The 12,817-nt window shown below is 47.1% G+C and overlaps 1 protein-coding gene across 1 annotated transcript in view; it reads left to right on the top strand.

The window, feature by feature from the left end:
• The window catches only part of LOC105694763, a 211,105-nt gene that overhangs the window by 62,852 nt on the left and 135,436 nt on the right, over positions 1-12,817 (top strand). The gene's annotated exons all lie outside the window — the stretch shown is intronic.

Raw genomic sequence — 12,817 nt, 5'->3', positions numbered from 1 at the left:
CGATTCCGCGATTTTTCCTCCCTCCCTCTCTTCCCTCTCTTTATTTCCCTTTATCTCCTGCTTCCTCTGGAACGGCGTTTTTCGCTCCGATAAATTTCCACGCGGAGTCAAAGGCGGGGTCCTTACTCTTTTTTGTTTTATATGTGTATATATATTTTTTTTTTTTTCGGGGGATTTAAAGGAATGCCCGAGAGGTGGAACGCTTTTTCGGGGCTTAATATGACCGATTGCCTCTGCTGAATTTTAGACAATCTCTCCGAAGCGAACACGAAGACTGTCCCGATAATCCGGAAGAAATTGGTTAATTTTAACCGTGGATTTAGAATCGCATGAATAATATCAATGGATTATTAAATCACGAGGAGTGGTCCTAATTTAACTTCGGTGAATTTCCCAGGACTTGAGCAGCTTTTCCTGGGGTCATTTTGCATAATTCCTTTCGTTCGATCTCGATATTTCCGGCCGATCGCGTTAGGGAAGGGCAATGGCCCCTCCATTTATCATTTATTCCTGGGAATTATATATAATAAAATTTATACGGCGGAACGTTCCGAGGAGTCTCGATTAGCTGGAACTCTTTCCTCGGAGTGGAATTTATAAATGTACGTTTAATGGGCGACCCGGTAGATGCAGTCGTTAAAACAGGTCCCTACGGTTTATCGATTCGACCTCCGCAAGGCGGCTCGCGGGTTCCGCCGCTCGACGGGAGATGGCGCCACGCGGTGGCGCTTCTTCCTCCCGCGCTTCGCCGAGCTCTCGACCAGTAGGCTTCGAGGATTCGATGTGTAAGGTACTTTAAAAACGCTATTTCAACGCAAATGGCTTCCCTTCGAGTATCGAGAAATTTCCTTCGTCAGTAAAAAGCCCTTAAAATTCCCCCGAAATTCAGATAGCATATTTTCATTAAAATTAAATCTAACACATGGGGTTATAAGTCCCGTACCTTGAAACGTAGATTTCCCTTTCCTAAAAGGAAACGACACCGAGAGGAAGTTCGCCCTCTCTCCGGGGTTAACTGGAGATTAAAGGGAGTTAACCGCCGATAGTGGGTGGCGATAATGCCCTGACGTTTCCATAATTGGTAAGCACCCCCCCTCGAAGTCGAGGCACCCTTTGCCGCGACTCGCGGGAATCGAAAGATCGGCTAGGAGTCGAATCTAATCCTGAAATAATCCCACGGCGAATTAGAGGGACGATAATGCCTCGGTAATGGGTTCTCGAGGGTCTACCCTGGGTCTGACTCGAGGAAGGACGAGGCAATTTCGGTCCTCCAGAGGAGCCCCTCTTCGAGGCCTCCTTTCGACCTGATAAGGGCTGGAGGTGTCTCGAGGAACCGATCGACGAGGTCGACCTCGGTATCAGGTCGTCAGGTCGATTCCTCGATTTATCTCTCTTTCCCGTTCCCTAGGTATCATTGTTTCGCGGCTGACGACTCGTTGACGCAGAACGTCTCCAGATTTATCGACCTTACTTCCGCCTCGACCTCCCTCTCGTGTCACGCGACCGAAGCGTGAGTCCGTCAAGAGTGACTGACACGGAAAGAGTCGTGACTGGTGGGACAAGAAAGAAAAAAAAAAAAGAAAAAAATTCCCTCCAGGAGAACCGAGTCGACGAAAGATTCCCTCCACCATCCTATCTGATAGTGCACTGTTAAGAAAAAAATATTATAATTTTATAACATTTCTGTTNGGAATTACACCCGCGAGGTTATAAAATTGTAAATTTACTTATAATTTTATAATAAATGTATACTGGTTCGCTATTAAGACGTAAAATTTATAGTTTTACTGCAAGCTTGTGTCCTAAAAGTGTACGAATTTTTTAAACAATTTGTTCGATATCGGTGGTAGATCACGTATTTTACGTTCAATTGTTCATGATCAAATTCGAAATGGACTTTTCGAGTACACGGATCGACACGATATTATGATCGACACGGTTAGGCGGAATTTTCAAATTATTCGGAAACGCCTTTTGGGAGTCGTCGAGGGGCGTCGCGACGTCTTGGGGCGACGATTAAAGCGATATCGCGACTACGTCGTTACGGATGTGCCATTCTACCGGATGCACGGAAACGGACTTTAATCCGCACCGACGAGAAACGTCGAATCACGTTCCAGCGATTAAAGCCAATTCACATTAGGCCGGCTTCGGGCGGCGTTAAACGGAGCAATTACATCGGGGGTACCTCGAGCCGGCGCGAATTACTCCACCCGATTGTCAGTTAAATGCCCCCTCCTGCATTTGAAATCCTTTTGGATCGAGCGATCGTTATCCAGCGAAGATTTTAATAATTTTCGAAGATTGATCCAAAGACTCGAGGGGCGCCGGGATATTAAATCCGTAATTAAAAGCGCAGGTGCTCGGTCCGCAAGAGTATTGGAGAATTAAGGGGATGTGAAAGTGTGATATATATGTACATACCAAAAAGTAAAAATATTTGCGAAATTTTTCTCCTAACTGGGTGCACCAAATTGTCTTAAAGTAACACGTGATTATGGAGGCTTTGAGGAGTAACGCGCTGCTGGTGAAATTTATTTTTTCGAAAAAAAAAAATGTACTTGTCACGGATAAGAACCAAGAAAAGGTATTTTTTTATTTTTCGAAAAATTATATCTCACGGGCAGCGCGTTATTCCTTAGAGGAGATCACGTGTTAAAGTTTTAGATAATTTGGTGCACCTAGTTTGGAGAAAGGTTTTATTAATATTTTGAATTTTTCGTATGCCAACCAAAAAAAGGAATTTTTTTATTTTTCGAAAAATTATATCTCACGGGCAGCGCGTTATTCCTTAGAGCGGATCACGTGTTAAAGTGTTAGATAATTTGGTGCACCCAGTTTGGAGAAAAGTAATATTAATATTTTGAATTTTTCGTATGTATGTATTACACTTTTATATCACCTTAATGGGATAGGTAAATTTTTCATGAAACTTTTTCACGAACTGGGCGTACCGAGTCGTTTGGAATTTTACACCGTGGAGGTGGAGACCCTGATATAGATCCTGAAACTCATGAAATTTCCATTTTTTATAAGAAATTTTGAAAACATCAATAAACCGATTTAAAAAAAAATATTGAAATTGTATGGGTGTAAGGACCTTCCTTATAGCTTATTCGCATTGTCAAATTATAAATGATCCAGTGCACTCAGTTCGGAGAAAAGTTTCATAAACGAGACCTCATCACGCAACTTGCGCACCGCCTTAATGAATTACCTCGAGAATTCTAGGTCGCAATTGATCGCGGTGTAATTGTCGGATGTCGCCTCTCCATTTTGGGAGAATTGAGGAAATAAAGTGGGAGCCGAGAAGTGGGCTTTGCTCGATGAGGGTGATTAGAGAGAATGCGAGAAAAAGGAACGACACGAGGAGGCGATGTTCCCCGGAAGTGGCCTCCCTGGTAGGGCCGCGCCGAAGACTGATTCATATTCAAACAATTAGGCAGGGGGTAAAGCTCCTCGGCAGGTGCCTCGGTCATAATAATGAAATCCCCCGTGGAAGTTATTCAAATCCCGGCGGTAAGTCCTCGGACGTGGGGGGCGCTCTCGACGTCCCGAAGACGCGGCCCAAGTTCCCGCCGTCCCGGGTGCCTCGCCCTGGCTCTGGACGCGGCTTTCGGGGAGACTTTCCGCTCCCCATTGTTTTCCCTCCGAGACCGGGGGGCTTAACCCACTGAGAGTAATGCCAGGAGGCCGCCATTGCGGCCAACTTTTCCAGCTTTCCCGCGATCCTCGAGGCTCTCCCCGAGGAAGGTGCAGGAAGCGCCTTTATCGGGTCCTCCCCCAAGGGGGGTGGAAAGTGAATCTTTTATTGCCCGATTTTCCCGCCACTTCGGGGACACTACCTTCCGGAAAGATTTCCTCAACTTCTCAACTCTGAGACCGCTCGGTGATCCCAGGAATTTTTTTCCTTTTTTTTTTTCAAGATATTTTCATAATCATTTACAAAATTACCGGGGACTTTTAAGAAACAATTGAGGTTCTTTTTAAGTACCGCGCTTTAAGGTGAAGTGAAACACGTCGAGGAACTTGATCGACGTCGATAAAGAAGTTTTTTCTAAATGCCTACGTTGTGGACTTTGGTTTTTATATTGACAGCTGGGTCGAATTATATTGGGTATTGTACCGAAAGGCATATTCCACCTGTCGTTTTCGTACAATAATTATAAAGAAATCGAAGTAAAACTCCAGAAATCCTCTGGATTCAAGCTTTCTGAGGCCCTAATTGACTGCAGAGGGACCCCCTGCGCCATCTGTGATTTCCAGGTCAATTAAATTTTCACTCCGAGACCTCGTATTACCATCGTTTTAGCAAAGAAGCGCATACAACACTTTTTTTGCCTTTATCCCGTTCAAATGCAAGTTCATTGATTACCGGAGTGTTCTAAATTGTCGTAAAATTGTCCTGACCCTTTCGATTCTCATATCAGAGCCTTCGATAATTGTATATCGATCGAAATATGAGAGCTCGACGGCATTTTGGTTCTGGTCTGGACTGAGTTAAAAAATTTCTTTGAAAAATTTTTAATGTGTCAGGACAATTCTTAGCTGATCAGGAGTGATGTGCCAAAGTTTCGGACAGTTTGGTCTAATACCCTTAAAAAAAAGTGTTGTATTCGAATCGACTGATTTGAAGGATGTTTCACTTCACCTTAAATGGAAATCGGTCGAGCCTCGGTTTCGAGAGCAGGAGGCCAGGGCGAGAGATCCGAATTTTGGATCTCCGCAACCCTTCGCGGCTTCTTCGACGTGTGGGGGTTGGAAAAAATGGAAAGAGAAGGGTTAAGGGCTCCGCCCGGAATCTGGGAAATTTATCGTGGGTCCCGAGGCACCGCGACGACCGTTTTAACCCCTTCGAGCCCATTGAACCCCTTGGCCTTTGCGATCCCTCGGGAGCCCTGTTGCTCCGTTCCCTCTTTTCGGACACGAGGAGTCTTTCCGGGGATTCCTGGCCACCCTTTTTCGCCCGCGAGTTAACCCACCTACCCCTTCGCGTTAATCCTCCCCTCCACCCTTTGGTAATATTCTAAGGGCTTCCGGCCGTGTTTGGGCTCGTGCCAGTCCCGGGATTAAGTCCTCCGTATCCTGGATCCTGGATCCTGGATGTGTCCCACCTTATGCACCAGACGAGAGGCCCTTCGCGTTCGATCCGCGTCTGGGAACGTCTAGGGACATTTAACCCCTGAAATCCCTCGGGCGACGCTAAAATCCTCTGCCCGTGGCCAATGAATTTCCCGGACCGGCGGAAAAAAAGAGTCCACCCCTGCCGGAAGATCGATCATCCCTCCACGGGGAACGATGTCGTGATTTGTGGACGATGTACCCTTCTAATGGAGATAACGAGTCCTTTCCTTCGTGGCGACTGTCCCTTATCGAGGTTTCCTTCACCCCGCTTCCATTTATTTATTTTCCCTTTTTTTTTTTTAGGGGATTGAACTCCTTCAAAATCAATTTCCAAGTTGTATTATATATGTTAAATATGAGAATTACGGGAAACGGGCGGATTTCGGAGGCATAATTGGCCAGGGGGAATTCACTTCGGCGACGAATTGTATTCATATTCCCAGGCTTAGAGAGGCGATCCTGAGGGATCAGGACCTCCTAGGGGCGGCTCTCCTCGTCCTCGCCAATTATTCCCTGGGATCTCGCGGATTGAATTTCCCGGGATCCTTCGATCGAGGAGGCTTAATGCGGAATTTCGGAAAGGGAAATTAAGGGTTTATGAATTCTACGTGTTTCTCGGGATGCGATTTGTTCCCCCTTTCTCCCAATTTTTGGGGAAGATGGGGTTAATTCGGGACGGGGGAGGGTCCGGGAAAAGTCGTCGAAAAGTCTCGGAATCTACGGAAAATCGGGACTAAACGGAGCAACAGGGTTCCCTCGGGAGCTCGGGGCACTGATTGTCCCGGGTCCCGCGGGAAGGGTGGTGCCCGTCTAATGGGGTCGAATACTTGGGATATTTTTGGTGCTAACAGCGCACTCCCGAAATGGCCGTCGAGCAACGACGGGGAATTTCGAATTCCCTCCCCCCCCGGCGACGGAGCATCCCGAGGGAATGTCATTTCGACAGGAGGAAGACGAGGGAGAACTTCTGGAGAGTGTTTGGGATTGCCGGGTTATCAAAATTCTTCCCCAAATCTCCGTATCAGTCGAAATATTTCCAGACCTGAAGGATCTTTAATTGAAGAAAAAAAAAAATTCAGAAATATAATTACTCCAAAAATTGCGATATATATATGTTACGGCGAATGACCGAAATTGGAGAATGTCGACTTTCACCGGTGAATGTCAACAGATACCAAATACGTCGGTGAAAGATCGAATATTTCATTACATTGTTGTACATTCGGACCCTCTCCAGTGTGTGTCGACAATCACACACCGGTGAATGTCAACATTTACCGGTGTAAGTCGACATTCTCCAGATTTCGGTGTTTCACTGTAACATATATATGTATTATCGTTGCATTTTTTTTTTTCTTAATCTTGAATTGCACGAGACGTTAAAAATGAGACCTCCAGGGGGAGTTTATGCACCCGATCCCGTTGTTATTCCAGGACTCCGCGTTATCCCCACCCTCGGGATATCCGGATATCCGGATATTTCGAAGCTCCGACACGGTCCTACTTTCGGGACCTTTAACGTTTCTAATAACTGCATTTATATTCGACGCGTGTAAGTCCATCCCTATCCCGTCTCCCCCAGAAATCCCGGCATATTGAGCTTCATCCCCCTTCCCGTCGAAATCGTTGCAACCCCTCGCGCTATCCGCGTCCGTCGCGACGCTTTTACAGGACCGGGAGGCGATATCCTAACCTCTCCCGAAACAATATGTAAACTCTTGTTGCGTATTCTCGCGGGGTTCCTCCATAACCCCCCGCGATTTTCCCGGAAAGAATTACGACCCGAGACAGGGGGAGTTCTCCCTGCGTGGCAGGAAAAATGTCGAAACGCGAAAAGGAGTCCTGAATTTTTCCAGTTTTTCTTTTTACTAATCATAATGAACAAAGCAATTCATATTTAACCCTCGCGATTTTCCGGGAAAAAGTTACTACCCAACATAAAGGGAGCTCTCCCTGCGTGGTAGGAAAAATGCTGAAACGGGAAAAGTAGTCCTGAATTTTTCAAAAAAATTTTTTTTTTTCTTCTACAAGTCATAATGAACGAAATAATTCATATTTAACCTCCGCGATTTTCCGGGAAAAAGTTACTACCCGGTAGGGAAAATGTCGAAACGCGAAAAGTAATCCTGAATTTTTACAATTTTTCTTTCTACTAATCATAATGAACAAAACGATTCACATTTAGTGATACATTTGTTACATTCAATATTTAATATTTCTTTTTCCTATCTGTCATTTGTCTTTCCCTGTCAAGGATTACAATATCCTCCGTCGTTTATTCCCGAAATCCGGGAAATCGGGGACATGTTAGATCCCACCCTTAACAAATGATTTCTTTATTTTGAGCGATGGTGCCTGAGGGTCGTCCCGAATAAAAAAGAAATTATTATTCGCGAGGGTTGTGCTTTTTGATATATATATATTTTGATTTATATATTATATGTTCATAAATTATTCAAGCTAAATATGTCATTGTGATTTTCCACAAAGATTTTAGATATCTTCAAATGAAATCCACAAGATATCTTAACAAAATCTGTCGCAAAGATTTCAAGAAAACATTTAAAAATATATTTCGTGCTACAAGGGTTATTCCCTTATTTATCGAGACTCGTTCTCGTTCTCGTCCGTAATGCTCGAATCGCATCTACGCCTTCGAGGCTGCGATTTGAGAGCTCCGCTCTTTTCTCATTTTTTTTTCCTTCCTTCCCTATTCTCTCATTTCCTCTCGACCTTTCCCTTTATTTTTATTTCCTCGAGCTTGAGAAACTGAGCGGGTCCCCGGAATCCTCCGGGCGGTGGACAGGACCTTCGATCCTTCGGGACAGTTTTAAGGGTCCCCCGTACAACGGAGTCATCGGGCCGTGAGAAAAGTGCACCGATTGCTCCTCCCGAAGGACATCGCCCTAAGGAGCGTTAAACAATGCCCGGTGGAAAACAGGGTGGCATCCGGAAATCGCGTCCTGGCATTGTGCTCCGATCCTAATGACGCGTGATTACCGTCTCGCTTGGTTTGCCTCGTCGAAAGGGTTATCGTCCTCGGGATCAAGGACGAGATCCTGCCCGGAGTCGTCCTCGGATTTTTGGCTTCCACCAGTCTCGAGATATTCGGCCAGGACTCGCAGGACGATTTTTGCCTCGTCGAAAGGGTTGTCGTCCTCGGGATCAAGGACGAGATCCTGCCCAGAGTCGTCCTCGGATTTTTGGCTTCCACCAGTTTCGAGATATTCGCCCAGGACTCGCAGGACGATTTTTGCCTCGTCGAAAGGGTTGTCGTCCTCGGGATCAAGGACGAGATCCTGCCCGGAGTCGTCCTCGGATGGCTTCCACCAGTCTCGAGATATTCGCCCAGGACTCGCAGGACGATTGCCCTAAGATGGCTCATTTCGCAGCTTCCGAGAGAGGTCCTCCCGGAGGATCGGGTTATCCCGCGGAATTTATCCCGCGAGTGGCTCGTCCATCCCTCGGTATCTCTCGGAGATAGACGCACCCCCGGACGTCTCCGTGCGGGAATTGCGGGAATTGCGGGACCTCGAGATCTCGAACTCGCTCGGAGAAATATGACTGCTGGGGGCCAGGAGGGCGAGGGTTGAAACGAATGGACCACTTAGAGGCGAGAACAGGAGATCTCCGAGTGGTTTTACGAGCCTCGCCGCCATCTTTAACACCTACGAGGTCGACTCCGGGGTCCAGGAGGCGAAGGGACCTCGGGAAGAGGAGCCCCGCTCCTGATTCATGGGACCCCCTCGAGTCTCCCACTCGATACGGGATTTACCGACTTCCCTCGGGATAATTTATGCCGGCTCTTCTTCGCGGATCCGTCGACGGGAATTTCTCTGACTTTACGCGGAAGCCTATCCTCCCGGGGCCAGAAACGACGGAAGGTTACGTTTCCTCCAGGTTCTCGTCCTGGCTTCCCGAAGGATTCCCAGACCTAATTCACCGAAGGGGCCATTTCGATTTCGGCCGATTCGAGTGGCGCTTTAAAAGGGCGGAGAATCTGCGGGGAATTCCGCAGGACATCCCGGGGAGTCCTGACCCAAGCAGATAGGGATGCCCTCTGGCTTATTACTGCCAGGACACGCGAATCCCGGGATTACTCCTCATCCCGAAGGATCACGGCGCGACGCGTCCTCGGCAGTCCGAGCACCGACGAGCCTGGAAAGTTAGCCTAATTCTTCGGGGGTGGAAAACGTATCCCGCTTATCCAGAATCGTCCAACGCCCGCGGGATGGTGGTTTCTGAGTTTTCAAACCCGAGGGAAGAGAGGGTGCTCGTACCCAGGAATTTCAGGGATCCTCCCCATGGATAAATTTCGGGCTCGGGAAATTTTTTCAAAGTTCGGCAGATATTAATGTTTATAATGATATCTTATTTATCGCGCTAAAACGATCGATTTACATCGATTGTTTTATTCCCGCCTGTTAAAATGCTTGAATTCTTAATAAACTTTTTGTCGAATAATGTTGCGAAAAATGGAATTAAATACTAATAAAATGAAACGACGGATCATTTTATTCCAGCTTGTTAAAATGCTTCAATTCTTAATAAACTTTTTATCGAATAATATTGCGAAAAATGGAATGAAATACTAATAAAATGAAACGACGGATCGTTTTATTCCAGCTTGTTGAAATGCGTATATTCAAAATGAACTTTTTACGGAATAATATTGCGAATAATATAATAATAATAATAATGGAATGAAATGTACCGATTGGAATTCTTTGTACGGAATTTTGCGAAAGAATTCGTAAGTTAAGGAGCGAGAAATCCACTCGCGGATTTCTATTCCCTACCGAATTTCCTTTAACTTTAATAAACGAATCGTGAGGTGAATCGCAAGGGTGCGGGGGTGGAAAGTGTATTCGGAAACACTTTCCCCGTGATTCATGGGACCGATTTCATTTACGGGCTCCCTGAGAAGTTTCATAAGCGAGTCGTCCTTTTCGCCCGATGTGGCTTTGCAAATTTACGATTCCCGCCAACTCCGGGGACCGCGGCGTCCCGAAGGAAGCGGAAATGGATGGAGGGGGACGCGGAAAGATGAAGAAGAACCCGAGGAAAGTCCTTCCAAGGTCTGAATATTCCCGGCCGAAAGCGGAACGACCGAAGGGAAGAAGATCCAAGGGAGACCGGGAGACGAAATGAAAACTTCGCACAAGGAAAATGAATACGAAAAAGACATCCTCAGATTTTCCTCCCGCCCCGGTTTGCGGAAAATCAAATTTCCAAATGGCTGAGAATTTCTTTCGGCGAACTCGCGGAAGGATTCGATGGATTTGGGCCTTCTTGAAAATTCAGGTTTTCCGGGCAAGGGGAAATTTTCCCGGCCGGAAGAGAAATGGCTGCAGCGGGTCGAAGGGTCGAAGGACGAAGGACGAAGGAGGAGGAAGACGCAGAAGATGCATCGGAGATTCGAGGGGGGTCTCGTCTGCATAAGGGCGGTTCGACCGCAAACACCTCACGTAGCATCCTGTAGATTAAAGCTCGGGCTTTCCCGCGGAAAGCACCCGGGAAATCTCGAACGAGCTCGACCGCCGGGAAAACTCGCGCGCGTCGAAGCAAAATAGGGCAAACAAGAGAGGACCCTCTCCTGGAGCGAGAGATCCAATCTCCACCCTCCGGGGCGAATCCTCGTCGAGAATGCCGGATGGCGGTCCTCTCCCTATCCCACCCTCGAAATTCACCCCCGCGGGGGTCTTAACGGCCTCTTCTGCATTTATAATTTTTTTTCCTGCATTTATAATTTTTTTTCCTGCATTTATAATTTTTTTTTCCTGCATTTATAATTTTTTTTCTGCAGAATTTTGTACGCCCTATCAATCCGACGTTTCATGAATTCAGGGTCGAAATGTATTTGTTTATGGTTTTTCGTTGAAATAGAGAAGTCCGTGGTCGCGCGATCGGAAACAACCCCCGCGGCAGCGTCGCGACGCCGACGCCCATAAAGGAAACGTGCCCCGTATAATTTCGCCCCGTAAAACACGAGTTTGGGTCATTTCGTCGGCATCATCCCCCACGGCCATTATGACTTTACTAGCCCTAAACGAGCCGCAACCCGACACTTAACAACCCCCTTTCCGCGAGCTATCCGATACATATTCCCCCCGAAACTTCCCCATAAGAAAAAAAAAAAAAAGAAAACCCAACTCCCCATTGCAAGCCCTTAACTCGTTTCGACGTAAGACCCTCGCCTTATATTTCATTTCCATGTTTTCGGGGTGAGAATTCAACCCTTCGGGGGAAATTGTCCGGGAGATAAATTCCTCTTTGAGGTCTCTCCTCCTTTCTTCGGGGAGTGATACCGCCTCCATTACGATATCCGCTGGTAAAGAATTCCGCGACGGAATGGCCGCCCCCTCCGGCACCCCTAAACTCTCCTCGCGACCCATTTCTCCGCGGTTTTCGTCGGCCCGTTTTCCATTTCCTTCCTTTTTCTCCTCTTCCGAGGATCGCCATTGGCGTCCCGATTCCCGGACGCCACCCCTTTCGGTGCCCACTTCGGGGTTGATACTCCAGGAGGCGCTTAAAGGCGACAACGGCCCGTTTACGGGGCCCTCGACGATAAACCGCAACCCCGCGACGATTCCGCTGCGGGAACGCAATCTCGCACTCGGCGAATCGGCCATCGGGAAGTACTTTGCGGATCGATTTCCGCCGCCATTATTCCGCCCCGGAGGAGCCTCCTCGCGATTTCCGCGGCCTCGATTTCTCCTCGGTCTATTGTCCTCATTTTCAGCCCCCTAAGAAGGAATTACTATTTTTTACGTACATATATATCTATGTACAGGGGTGGGTACGCTGGAATTATTGTCTAAGGTGCCTGTTATCGCCAGGGTATTTATTTTCTATTGTTTTTGAGGTTAGGTACTTTTCAAACGGGAAGCTTGAGCGGGTTGTTTCGAGGGTCGGGCGTTTTCGATTCCTTTTGTTCGGCTCGTTTCTCTTTCTTTGTACCCTTAGACGACGGTATAGAATTTCCGCAACCCCATTGGAACCCCCTGGAACGGGCCCGGGCCCCTCCCCCCGCAGGACCACTTACGTCCCGGTAATATATCGCAAGGGTGCGGTAACTGTCCCCGTATATTATGTCCACGTCGACGAACGTACATTCCTACGGGGTTGTACACCCCTCCATCCACGGGGACACAATGCGCCCATAGCGAGGTAAACGATTCCGCGTGTCCGGTTATTTTGACAATTAATCGCCGGCCGTAAACCCCGCGGCGTTGCGACGCCGCCACCCCCATAGACCTCCCGCAGACCCCTCCGAGAGGCGCCCTGCAACTCGTCATCCCCTTTCCGTCATCCTGGGACAAAGGAAAAATTCAGGATTTTGGAAAAAATAGCCGTCGAGTCAAATGCCAATTTCACTCATTTTTGCAAGGGTACGATTTTCATTTTAAAGCGGATCAATGTCGCGGTTTTGGTACCATTTTTGAATTTCTACCATCGCTGGGACAAAGGAAAAATTTCAGGACTCTGGAAAAATATGTTTTAAGTCAAATGCCAATTTTACTCATTTTTGCTAGGGGACAATTTTCATTTTAAATCGCATCAATGTCGAGGTTTTGGTACCATTTCTGAATTTCTACCATCACTGGGACAAAGGAAAAATTTCAGAACTTTGGAAAAAAATGTTTTGAGTCAAATGCCAATTTTACTCATTTTTGCTGGGGGACGATTTTCA

This window comes from Orussus abietinus, unplaced genomic scaffold (assembly GCF_000612105.2).
Source record: "Orussus abietinus isolate OABI.00-Male unplaced genomic scaffold, Oabi_2.0 scaffold79, whole genome shotgun sequence".
Taxonomy (NCBI): domain Eukaryota; kingdom Metazoa; phylum Arthropoda; class Insecta; order Hymenoptera; family Orussidae; genus Orussus; species Orussus abietinus.
This window is presented reverse-complemented; position numbering and strand designations above follow the sequence as displayed.